This window comes from Zonotrichia leucophrys, chromosome 2 (assembly GCF_028769735.1).
Source record: "Zonotrichia leucophrys gambelii isolate GWCS_2022_RI chromosome 2, RI_Zleu_2.0, whole genome shotgun sequence".
Classification (NCBI taxonomy): domain Eukaryota; kingdom Metazoa; phylum Chordata; class Aves; order Passeriformes; family Passerellidae; genus Zonotrichia; species Zonotrichia leucophrys.
This window is the reverse complement of record NC_088171.1, coordinates 110,603,497-110,615,559: the sequence shown is the minus strand read 5'-3', so window position 1 is coordinate 110,615,559 and position 12,063 is coordinate 110,603,497. Positions and strand designations below refer to the sequence as shown.

At 38.8% G+C, this 12,063-nt stretch overlaps 1 protein-coding gene across 3 annotated transcripts in view; it reads left to right on the top strand.

Moving 5' to 3' along the window:
* The window catches only part of NOL4 (nucleolar protein 4), a 190,430-nt gene that overhangs the window by 77,700 nt on the left and 100,667 nt on the right, over positions 1-12,063 (top strand). The window contains exon 1 of one of the 3 annotated variants that reach the window (XM_064706062.1): positions 10,075-10,169. The exons of the other annotated variants lie outside the window; for them this stretch is intronic. The gene's annotated coding sequence lies outside the window, so the exon portion shown is untranslated. Of the gene's footprint in view, positions 1-10,074; positions 10,170-12,063 lie in introns of those variants that run through there. 3 annotated transcript variants of the gene reach the window in all.

The following is a 12,063-nucleotide window of genomic DNA, read 5'->3' as shown; positions in this document are numbered from 1 at the left end:
TATTAGTGTCCTAAAATGTCCAGAAAACCTGAAGTGGACATAGTCTTAAAGCATAGATCAACTGATGGCTATTCAATATGTTTTTTAAAAACTTCTCTTGGAGAAGATGGTGACGCATTGATTGCTGAAAGCTGCAAGGATGTAGTAGGGGAGAAATCATTGTATTTTTCCATTTGTATGGTCTTCTGCCCAACATCTGCTTAAAATTGAGATATTTGGCCAGATGAATCTTTGCTTGACCCACTGTGATTATTTGTGCTTGTTTTTAGATTTCCAGACATCACATCTAGATGTCAAATACTTGATGGAATATACTGCATAGTATCAAGGAAACAAAGTCCTGCAGATAAAATAAGTGATGGGATTCCCTTCACCTAGCAGAGCATCAGACAGACTATAGCAAAACAGGAAGAAAAGGCAGGTTCAGTTGCACACTGTATTGCAAGCCTGCTGTTTGATTTTTGGTCTACTGTTGTCCTAATTATCCTCATGAACCAACATAAACACTGAGTGCAACTTAAATCTTTGTTTTACCTCTTCTAATTGCTTAAACACTTTTTGTCATCAGCGAAGTGGAATTCTTTACTGAAAAGCATCTGATTATTTTTTGCTAACATGCTCAATTCAACCATCCTGAGGCTTTTTAGAGCCTGTTACTGCCGACAATTTGCAACTTTTTTTTTTTTTTTTTTTTTTAATGAAGACAATGTTATTAGATGCACCAGTAGTTACACAGAGAAATAAATGTACCTCTGAAAAAAATTTCCTTTGTTGGTGTGGTAGAAAAAAATAGCTTAACAGCAAAAGTAGCATTATGGAAGTGACTAGTGTGCAATCCCTGCTCTAGTCATGGGAGGGGGAGATGCAGATTCAGGCATTTGAAGGGTTTGCATTTCTTTCCTAGCAATCTTTGCCCTGGTCAGATCTCTTGATTTTTTGGTCTTGGTTCTTGTCTGGAGAATGGAAGGGATAATATTGTTTAAAATCCATGTATTTTCTCTCTTGTCCTGCTTGATCCAGCAGTAACCTTCTAGGTCAGGGGTTTTATGGGAACTTGCATGTATGGGTACATTGCTGCTGTAATGGTGACCTGATGCAAGCAGGAGTGTGTAAGTCCTAATGCAGACGCCTGTACATATATATTAAGCTGAAATGAAAAATAAAAACAACAACCCAGACTAACCAAACAAAAGAAAAACTACTAGAGGACAAAGAATAGGCAGCTCCTTGGGTCTTCATTTCAGTCCCTTGTATTCTCTGTTTATTTCCCCTCTTGTATACTGCTGACACACTGACTTTCTTTTCCTTAACCTTTCTCAGATGGCAAGAACAATCTCTCTAAAACAAAAAGCCTGCCTCTGTTTGGTGATGCTCATTAAAAGAAAAAGTGAGCTGTGAGGGGTCACTGCCTGGTCTGCATGTGCCTGCTTCCCCCAAACAGGCACTGAAGCGCTTAGTCGTGTTCCTCAGGGGTTGCACCGTGCTGCAGCTGGAGCTGCTTGTGCCCAGCCTCGTCCCCCTCTTTGTGCAGAGAGTGACACACTCCTGCATGCCTGGGAGGCAGAGCTCAGTGGAGACGCAGGTGTTGCAGGCAGCCCTGCAAGATGTGCCTGCTGGCAATGTCAAACCAGTGCAAAAGCAAGCCAGAAGCACACATCCAGCCTTCTCATGAGGAACCAGCACCCCAGGGCAATGGCGTTAGACAGTGACTCTCTGTGTATCCATGACCTTTTAGTGATTTGGTGGCAGGAAATGTGAACAAAAATAATAATAAAAAAAGAAAATCAAAGGGACTTTACTCTGTTACTGAAAATCTGTAAGTCTGAGATGCAGGATGAAAATGTTGCCATTCTCATTTTGATATAATCAAAGCCTTTATGTAACGTGAACGTTGGTGGGGAGCAGTCTCCCTGAATCGTGTTTACTGGTGGGAGTTTCAGAGCTGATGTGTGGGTGGGAGCTAACAATAACCCCCCCCACATCCCTCTGCTGCACTGCATGGATGGGACCAGGCTGGCAGCAATAGGCATTGAAATTACCCTCATCTCTTTGGTTTTGCATAGGGGACATTAGGCTGGTTGGTGTTTCTGTTTTAGAGGATACACTGTGGATGTGATATCCCATTCCCGCTCCCATTCCTCCTCCATGGTGAGTACTCTTAGGTCAGTTTTATGGCACTAGCCCCCCTCTGACTCTATTAGATGTTCCTTAACATTGACATCTATCTGTGAGCATTAGCTAGCAGATGGAGTAAGCAGAGATTTTGGCCCAGGTAATGCTCTCATGTCTCAACTTCATTTGTTTGTCTTTCTTATCTGCAGTGCCTAAGTGGTTTGCTTCAGGGTAGATGTCCTTGAAATATTTTCTTCGTATCATTCTTTGAGTCTAATGCCAGCTGTTCTGAACCAGTCAACTGCCTTCTCTCTGGTGATGTAAGATAACAATTTAAATGAGAATTACATAATTCCCCTCTAGAAATTAGTTTAGCTGTTGCATCTATCAGGTCCAAAGAATTATTCTTTCTATACCTGCTGATGAAACTTAACAGCACTTTGGAACAAGATGGAAAACTCAAGAGGAAGTAGTTTTCTTCATACTCTTCCTCATGTCCATTTGAAATGTTATTGCTCCATCATCTCATAGAAGTGTTCCAGAGGTGCACCTCATAGCCAAGCAAAGAACCAACTCAGGTATTTGGATACAGATCAGCTGTGCTTAAAAGGTTGTATCTGATAGTTTGTGAACTATCTGTTTTACATCTTGCACTTTCTTTACCTTATTTTCTTCTTCAGTTGTCATTCAGCAGCCATGGGATAACATGAGTAAATTTCTTTCAAATACCTGATGTCCACTGAACCAGAATGAAAATGTGAATTTTCAATTCTTTCCCCATATCGGGTATTCCTTTAGTATGATGCTGTGTCAAGCCAGAGCTGGATAGCATATCCTTCTTGCTTTATAGACAAGCAAAGAAATAGAGCATAAGCTGCTTCACTTTCAGTCTTGATCTTCATGATCTTTTACCACGTATTTATCCTTAGATTTTAAAAGATAAATAACTGGGAGGCTTTTTTGTCACTTTTCTGAACCACTAACTTTTTGTATTACCTGATCTTGATTTCTCTGTGTGTCTGTCATAAATGGCAACTCCATGAGAAACATCATCAGCAAATGAAATTTATGTAAACTTTGTTATTTACCATGATCTTTAAGACAGAAATTATTTAAAATGTTTTCTCCTGCTCTGAATTCATAATTAATATAGTGACAGAACAAGAGGAAATGGCTTTCAACTGAAAAAGGGTATATTTGATTAGATATTAGGAAAAAATTATTTCCTGCCAGGGTGGTGAGGCACTGGAACAGGTTGTTCCAGAGATGCTGCAAATGCCCCATCCCTGGAAGTGTTTAAGGCCTCAGGTTGGAGGTGGCTTTGACTTCAGCTACCTGGTCTAGTGGAAGGCATCACTGGTCATGGCAGGGGGGTTAGAATTAGAGGATTTTTAATGTTCCTTCCAAGCCAGACTCTTCTGTGATTCTGTGAAAGCCATTCAGGGAGCTTTAAATAGAATATCTGCCTGGCATGACTGGGAAAAGGGCATTTTTGGTCTTTCCAAATTGTTTGTTTACAGAAACTTCAGTCATCTCATTATATGTTTTTGCATCCATTTCCAACTTCTTTTATGTCAGTATCTTTCTCCTCAACAGTAAACTAAATTGATATATATGGGAAAAGAAGCTGTACATTTCTAAGAAGACCAAGTATTAAATAATTGGAAACCAGACTTCCTGTTACATTGAAAACAGACATAAACACATTTAAACACAGAAATGCACAGGGGGTCATCCATAGTACCATAGTGACATGATTTGGAGTAATAAGGAGGAAATTTGATGCAGCTTCTAAAATTAATTTCATTTGAAACCATGAGCACTACAGAAAGCATTTATCATACTGATAATTTCCCATAATGTCATAAATATGAGCAATGAAGAAGAAGTTGCTTCAATAAAGCTAATCTAGATTAGGTTTTCCTTTCTTAAGTAAAGGTAGTATTTGAATTTCTTAAATGCTCAAATAATAAAAGCTTAGATTTCCTGGATTCTTAAAATCAGCTGAAAAAGTCAGACTGTAGAGTGTGTCACAGAGATGCTGCTTTCTGAGTGAAGAGATGAATACTGAAAGAATAAAGCAATAGATACCCTGGAGGTTTGGGGTTTTTTTGTCTGAAAATTACTGCATGATACATTGCCCATTTGTATAGCTTATGCACAAAGACACGAGCTTGTATAGCAAAATCCATAATAATAAACAGAAATCAATTAGCTTCTTTAATAGTGTTAAAGGTAAATATAAGAATCTGAGAACAATAGAATATCTCAAGTTTAAAGAGACACATAAGATTCATCAAGTCCAACTCCTTGAACTGTCAGAACTTACAGAACTGTCTAAACCTAAATCATATCACTGAGAGTGTCATCCAGACACTCCTTGAACTCTGGCATGTTTTGTGCTATAAATTGAAAGGTATACTTCAACTCTGTATAACAGCAAGAACACTGAGCTTGCAAAACATGAGTTTGTTTTTTTATCTCAGAGGGTTGAACATTTCCATTTGTCCAAATTTACATGGTGCTAAATGCAACCTTTTTGTGATAGTACCCAGATAGTATTTAATTTAAATATTTTAAGTACACGTGCCTTGAATTTCCTAACTGGGAATGTTGAGCTTAAGGCTCACACTTACATTTTAGAAAAAAAAATTATCTGACCTTCAAAGCATCTTGCTTTGAAATGGAAGATAGCAGATGTGAATCTTGCAATGCTGCAGCTGGTATCCAGGGTACTGCAGATGAAAAAAATCAGAGATCTTCACTTGTCACGTTGGTACAAAGCTGCCCTGAAGAACAGGGCCTCTCTGCAAGAGCATAGTAACACAATGTACTCTGTCTGACATCAGGAGAAATTTCTTCATGGAAAGGATTTTCAAATATTGGAATGAATTGTCCAGAGAGGTGGTGGAGTCACTGTCTCTGGAGGTGTTCAAGAAATGACTGCATTGTCACTTTGTGACAAGGTGTTGATCGGTCAAAGGTTGGACCCAATGATTTAGAGATCTTTTGCAAGCTAATTGATTCCAGGATTCTGTGACAATGGAGCTGGATGGTGAGAGGGTAAGTCAGGGAAACACACTCCCTTTCTTCTCCATCCTGCCTGTGCCTGTTGGCTTGTGTCACTGTTGGGAGAGTGTATCTGTTGTTTTCCTCTTGCAGGAGAGTGCTAAGGGCTTATTGCTGGAAATATAATGTATTTCAAAGTCAGTGTTATTTTCTATATATCCTCTTTTTGAATAAGAATATCCATCAGACAGAAATATGGTGTGATCTTTTACTGTTGCTCTTGCTCACCAGAGACTGTACTGCCACAAAGTAGTCAATGTAACTCACAGAATCACAGAATAAGTGAATTTGGAAGGCACCTCTGGAGATTTCTCACTTGAGTCTTGCTGTCTGTTTAGAAAAGTTATGAAATTCACTTTTTAAACTATATAAGCAACAAACATTTGAAAGAGCACTTTTATCTTTTCTAGGCCTCTCCACCACTCCCAATCTGATAAACTAATCTAACTAATCTTAAAGATCTAGAGAAAAGAACATCCTACTGAGACATCTGACCTCATCTTGCATTTATGATTTCAGTGTATAAATGATTTAATGTCATTCAGTGTTGTCCATGTTTCGCAATAGGGTGGCTTTATCCCTTCAGCAAGTACTTCTACATTTGCACTATGGTCATAAAATGCAAAACATTTGCTTAAGGAGATAAAATTATATTACAATTTTACAAGTACAGGCTGTTTTAGTCTTTCTGTATAAGTTCCTTTGGCTGTTAGAATGAAATCACAGCACTCTTTATCATTTTGCATATTAAAAAAAGCCTGTCTTCTGAAAAGTGTCATTACTTCCAAAATAATTTGATTCAAAGGTCGTGAACACTTACTCTGCTGATACCTACTCCTATCTGTAAACCTTGAGTAAAGTCAGTGAACTGAGAGGAACTACAGGGAGGGGGAAAAAAGTGTGAGAGGTGCGGGAAGTATGTCCCGATTGCCTAAATGATCCAGTGGTAAAATTATAGGTGGGAAGTGCTTAATTTTATGACACATTTAAAAAACCCCACAAACCAGATTGTGTTTAAGGACAATTTTGTTACAGTCTTGAGGCAAAGAAGAAAAACCATCTTTTTCATTTATGAATTCAGGTGTATGCGGGTGATTAGCTCTGTGCCATTAGTTCTGTGCTTAGAAGATGAAGTCTGTGTTTGCTGTCAGGAGGGGGTGGTACAGCTTGCACTGGGTGTAGGCTGCTGCTTGATGTGTCCCTGCACAAGGACTGAAGGTCACTCTGTTCCCTATGACCAATTCGTCTGACAAGAGCAGGATCACAGTTCCCAAGGTATATTTTAAAAGAGAGGGGAAAGGGTGGGGAATTAGGGGATTTAAAACCCCAAATTGCAGGTTTCATCCTGTAAAGTACTGGGCACTGTTGCTCAATTTCAGCAAGACTTAAATGTGCTTAAGCCTTTTGTTCAGGGCTCAGCATTTAGCCCTGTTTAATCTCAAATGAATGGTTCTTAAAAAACAGAGTGATATTTTCTTTCATCCACAGATTTCAAAGGATTCTGTGAGCAGCTATGTATAAAAATTATATTATAAAATTGAGAATTCAACTATGATTTCACAGTTAAGCATAATAAAGAAAAAGACAGGAAATCAAAACAAAAGCCTTCGCTTTCCCATGTCCACCTTTCTTGTTGAATCTCTATATAGTTTTATTTTTATTTTCCTGTCTTTTTTCTTGTTTATTTTCAATGTGAAATCCTCAGACTCCTCATTCGAGGTCAAAGCTGCAAACTTATGCAGAAACACAGGACAAGATGTGTCCTCTGACCTTCCACATCTTGTTTTTGAGCTGTGTGTGTCCTATTGAGAGGAAAAGGGGCTGTTGTGTATTCACCACTCATCCTCTTACAAGCAAGAGGGTAAACAAAGAGCAAAATTCAGACTCCAATCTTGATAAAGGTAGATTCTACCTTTGAAAAAGCTGGGAGAGACCTAAGAGATTGGTGGGGGCATTTTCTGCTAAGGGCCTGGAGCTGGTTATTGTACTCAAGCCTTAGAAATGTGCTGCTCTGCTTTTGGGATGTTACACTTAAGTGTTGTTTCTTAGTTAGAATAGACCACTTAAATATATGTCCTCTGCTTTCATTTTATCTTATCCCCTATTGTGGCATGTTGCATCTGGGTTCACTAAAACAGTTGTCTTTTCCTGGATATACCCAGGGATATATGGATACAATAAGAATACCTGTAAGCTCTTGGGTGTTCCAGATCTCCAAATTTACCTCATTTAAATTTCTTTTGTTACTTCACTTCTATGTAAGAGCATGTGTTCCTGCTGAGAGAATGATTTGGATATTCATCTGAAATAAAACAAGAAGTTTTTGCTAGAAATGGAAAGAATGTGGTCAGGAATAGTGTGGGCCAAATTTAGTAACTGGGTGTTACTTGTTTAGGGTGCCAGCAGGGGAATCCGTTCCCTATCCAACAACTAAATAAATGTAGTACTTATGTTTTGTACCTGGCTGAAAGACTGAATTTCCAGGAACACAGGATACAGTATTGTTAAATGGAAGATCTGCGCATGAACACTGAGAAATGAATGATTGCATTCTAATGGCAATATTTACTGGTTTCTACAGTCATAGCTTGTGAAACAAAAAAGAAACAGAACCTTACTTTCATTAACCATAATAGTAGTTTAGCTATTTTCACAGCATTAATCTTGCTGTTAACTGTTCTTTTTAGATTGTGAGGAGACAGCATGTGAGAGGAAAAATCTATAACATCATTCAACATCTGATTATATGCCCCTTTTCCTCAAAACCAATTTGCATACCTACAAATATCAGTGTTTCCCACTGGAATTGAAGGCGTAAAATATTGTCTTTCAAGCTGAAAGTTATTTAAGCAAAGATTTTTCAGTATTTGGGAATTCTGGCTGGATGATTTCAAAAGCAAAACCATATGCCACTTACATGATTTGGCATTTCTCCAGTTGGGTAGAACTTGAGTGGAAAAGTAGAAAAAAAAGTAAAACCTAACACTAATTAGATGATAATAAATACAGGTGCTATACTGTGTGGTGTAATTCATCTTCATAGCAAGCTGTGGGATGAGTCAGAGCCAGCAGATTCTGAGGGATACTGTTGTGTGTATATATATTCCTGACACATGGTAAAATCCAAATTAAGGTTAAACTTTAAAGGGTTGTGTAACACTGAGATACTTTCCAAGGTTATGGAGGTGTGATATTGCATAGCCTTGGAAAAGGAATTGTATGGTGGTTTTTTGGATGGGTTTTGTCAGAGGAGTTCTCATTGTAAATGCAATCAGTGTAGTACCAGGATAAAAACAGTGATTTGATGATCATTGAGATCCTCACCCAGGCTCCCACATACCCCCATCCTCCCAGACCTCCCAAAAATTTCCTTACACATTCCAGTCATCAAGGTGCCTCCTCAACACAGAACCTTCCTTCTCCAGCCAAATTCTTGGCCTTATGTGTTTTGCCAAGATGAAGTTGGTTGTGACTGACCTGCCAACTGTCCTGTATAATGTGCTGTTGAGGGAAAGCTGCTCCACATCTTCCCATTGTTTCATCCACCCCCACCTTCCCTGCCTACAGGAATTCTGGCTAAATGCAACCCCTGGGCTCCTTCTCTTTCTTGTGTCAGATACGTTTATGGAGGTTCTTTTCTTTTCTTCTCAAATTTCCAGAGAGAGAAATGGTGTGGATTTGGCTCATCCACAGCCAAAACTTTTGTACTTGGATAGGTTAAGCTTTTACGTGTACCGAGGGGACTGGTGTTTTACCTGATGATGGGGTGTTCAGTGTGTGGCCACACGTTACATGCTCAAAAGGGAAGGACAAAGGAGGCAGGATTCCATCCTGGGCAAATGAATGGCTTACAAACATGATCAGAAAATGAAAATTTTCGGTTACTGTGGCTTTAAGGTGTAAGCTCACTGAGACATGCTTGTTTCTGAAATAACAGGAGAAGACACTGCCATGGTCCAGCCCCCAGGAATTTACCACAATAATGTGCTGTCTGATTTTGCAAGAGAAATAAAAACACAAAGAAAAACGCTCTGCATGAAAATTTGATTGAGCAATTAAAAATGTGTAAATAATTGAAATGCAGGAGCTTAAAAAGCTTTCCATTATTCTCATTGAGAAAAAAAAATCTTTAAAGTGTAGGATTTAGACATTATTCTGGGGCTGAAAATAGCTGATATTTACAGTATAGATTACTCAATTTTCTTTTGCCTGATGAACAGGGCTCCCAAAGCTTATTGTGGCTGTTGTGTGGTTTGTATAAGACACGTGGCTGCTGTGCCTTGCTTTTCTCGGTGCCCCCTCCCCCACAAGCAGAACCCTTTGAGCTCCAAACACAGATGTTACACTGTGCTCTTTGTGTGCATGTGTGTGCATGAGCATGTGTGTGTGTGAGCATCAAAACGTGCCTAATATGCTGGAAAACTGAAGCTGAAGCACAGGACTGGGCGTGTGACTGTATTACAGTGAGATGTTAGTCTGAACAAGAGTAGGACTAACGTGTATGAAAGAGCGGCGGTTTAAAAGCAGCCACGCTTAAATCAGCAATTTAATGTAAGGAGGAATGGCAGTTTCATTAAATAATGCTATGATCTCTCAACCATATTCTTAACTAGTAATCTCCCCACAGCAAAATACATAGCTAATCAACCTCCTAGCTTGTCAGTAAACTTGCAAGGGAATTAAATCCTGGAGGAAGGAGCCCGTAGCCCCGGAGGAAGGCTGAGTGCATGTTTCACTGTCGTCTTTTCAGCTCATCTCAGTGGTCCCACTGCTAGAATGTGCTCTGTTGTCATGGCAACCCCATCTCCTGCTTCCTACAGGAAAGATTAGCTTGTACTGTGCACTGGAGAGAATTTAGGGGAAGTCAAGCTAATCCCTGGGTGCACTGCAAGAGAAAGGTTGGACCTCGCCTGAGGGATGCTGTATCTGCAATGATAGAATTGGCCTGCCACAGACACTGGTATTTAAGTTGAAGAGCAGAATTCACAGTAAGTGTCAGATCCTCCAGAGAGGAATATTGAATGAGGTTTTCTAAGTCTTGGTGAAGACTGTCCCATGCCAGCAGTGGAATGACAGCAGGAGGCTGTGTGTGGAATACCAATATGTTTCACCCGTTCAGGTGGTATTTCAAATATAGATGCAAAGCCTCAGTTCCCTGGAAGCTAGGTGATAAAATTTTAAAACATCATTGTGAGACGCGCACATAGAAACCTGAAGCGTGTCTCATTTGGTGCATAAAGCTGAACAAGTGATGAGGCGAGTGCCTTACAAATTGTGTGTGCACTGTGCAGGGTGCTTAGGAATTCCTGGCTGCTGAAAAATAAGTGGGAAAGCGCGAAGAAACTGCTCTGTGTGTGCTGCAAACTCAACTGCAAAAGTGCTGAACTATCAAATTAAGCATAAAAATTTACAACTCCTGATGCAGGCTTGTTTTTTCTTCATATAATAACCCAAACATTGAGCTTTTTAAAGGTGTAGTCAAAATAGGAGCTTTTCTTTGAGGAAAACTCATTTTAATGTAGCTGAATTATGGTGCTGTGTGACGTGATGTAGCATGTAAAATTTGTGTTTGTTTTCTTGTTGGTAGAATTAAACAGAGGATATTCTAGGTTTTCCATTTCTGGTTATTTTAATGTTCTGCCTTTCTTTGATATGATCCTGCATTTCACTTTAATAGATGCTCAGGATTCCCAGTTTCAAACCAGACTGTTTGCAGTAAGATTTTAACTGTCTGCTTTTTATTACTGTCAGCTTTTCCTAGACTAATTTTTCCACCAGTTTATAGATTCAACCTATGTATTCTTGCATTTTTATTATGCATAACTTTTCTGATTTTAATCAAAAATGCCTCTGTATAATTATTTAATGCTTATTTTCTACATAGCTATACCCTCTAACTTATATCTATTATGCATATATGTTTTACATGTATGAAATGTATGCATGCTTGTGTGTTTTTGCAATACATACAAGCATATACATATGCAGACAAGTGAAGTCCTTGTTTTAAGGAGGCTCATGAGTAATTAATGATAATATAACACTGAGGAAGTTAAAGACCTATTTTCACCTTGCAAGATAGGTATTTTCCTCCTATCTCAAAAGCTTAATGCTGAGAAATCCTAGTAAACACACTCTCAGTCTGCTTAAAGAAACAGCACATGCTTTATTTCTCTGTATGTCTATAGAGCTAAAAGCAGAATCATCATGCTCATATGATAAAAGAGCACTGTGTTACCTTTCCAGAGTTTTGGGTCCATGGCATGGGTAGTTAAGGACAGCGGTTGTTTTTCTCCTCCCTCCCAAGACAGCTCAGACAGAGTCACATGTAAGCTGCAGATTGGTTAGCACAAGAACAGTCTTCTCTTCAAACTTCATGCTTTGGGCTCTTCTACCAAATAGTGAGAACACTGATAATCAAAGAAACTGTGTCTTCTTTGCAGTTAACAGCCTCAGTAGCCAGTGTACATCTATTATGGAAGACTACAAAATAAACAAAAAGGGTATGGAAGCTTTAAGTTGTGATTTAGGCTGACCCTTGAATGTGTGGTGGACATATGGGTGATAGGGATTCCACAGAAATGTCAAGCAAAGTGGGGATCAGGGTAAGAGCAAATTCATCAAATAAATGCTTTTTTAATGAAATTATTTCTTGATATGTGTCAAATTAAATCAGTGATTAAAAAGTCCCTTCTGTGATAAAAAACACACTGGGAAAGATTTCCCAGAGGTTTCATAGTATATTTCCCCCATCTCTGTGAGAATGTCTTTGTGGCTGTTTATAGCCTTTAAAATTACTGAGATTGTTAAATGCACAGCTTTTCTACCTTGTGTGTAATTTTATTAAATTAATTAACTGGAAAGTTGGATTATTTTTTGTTT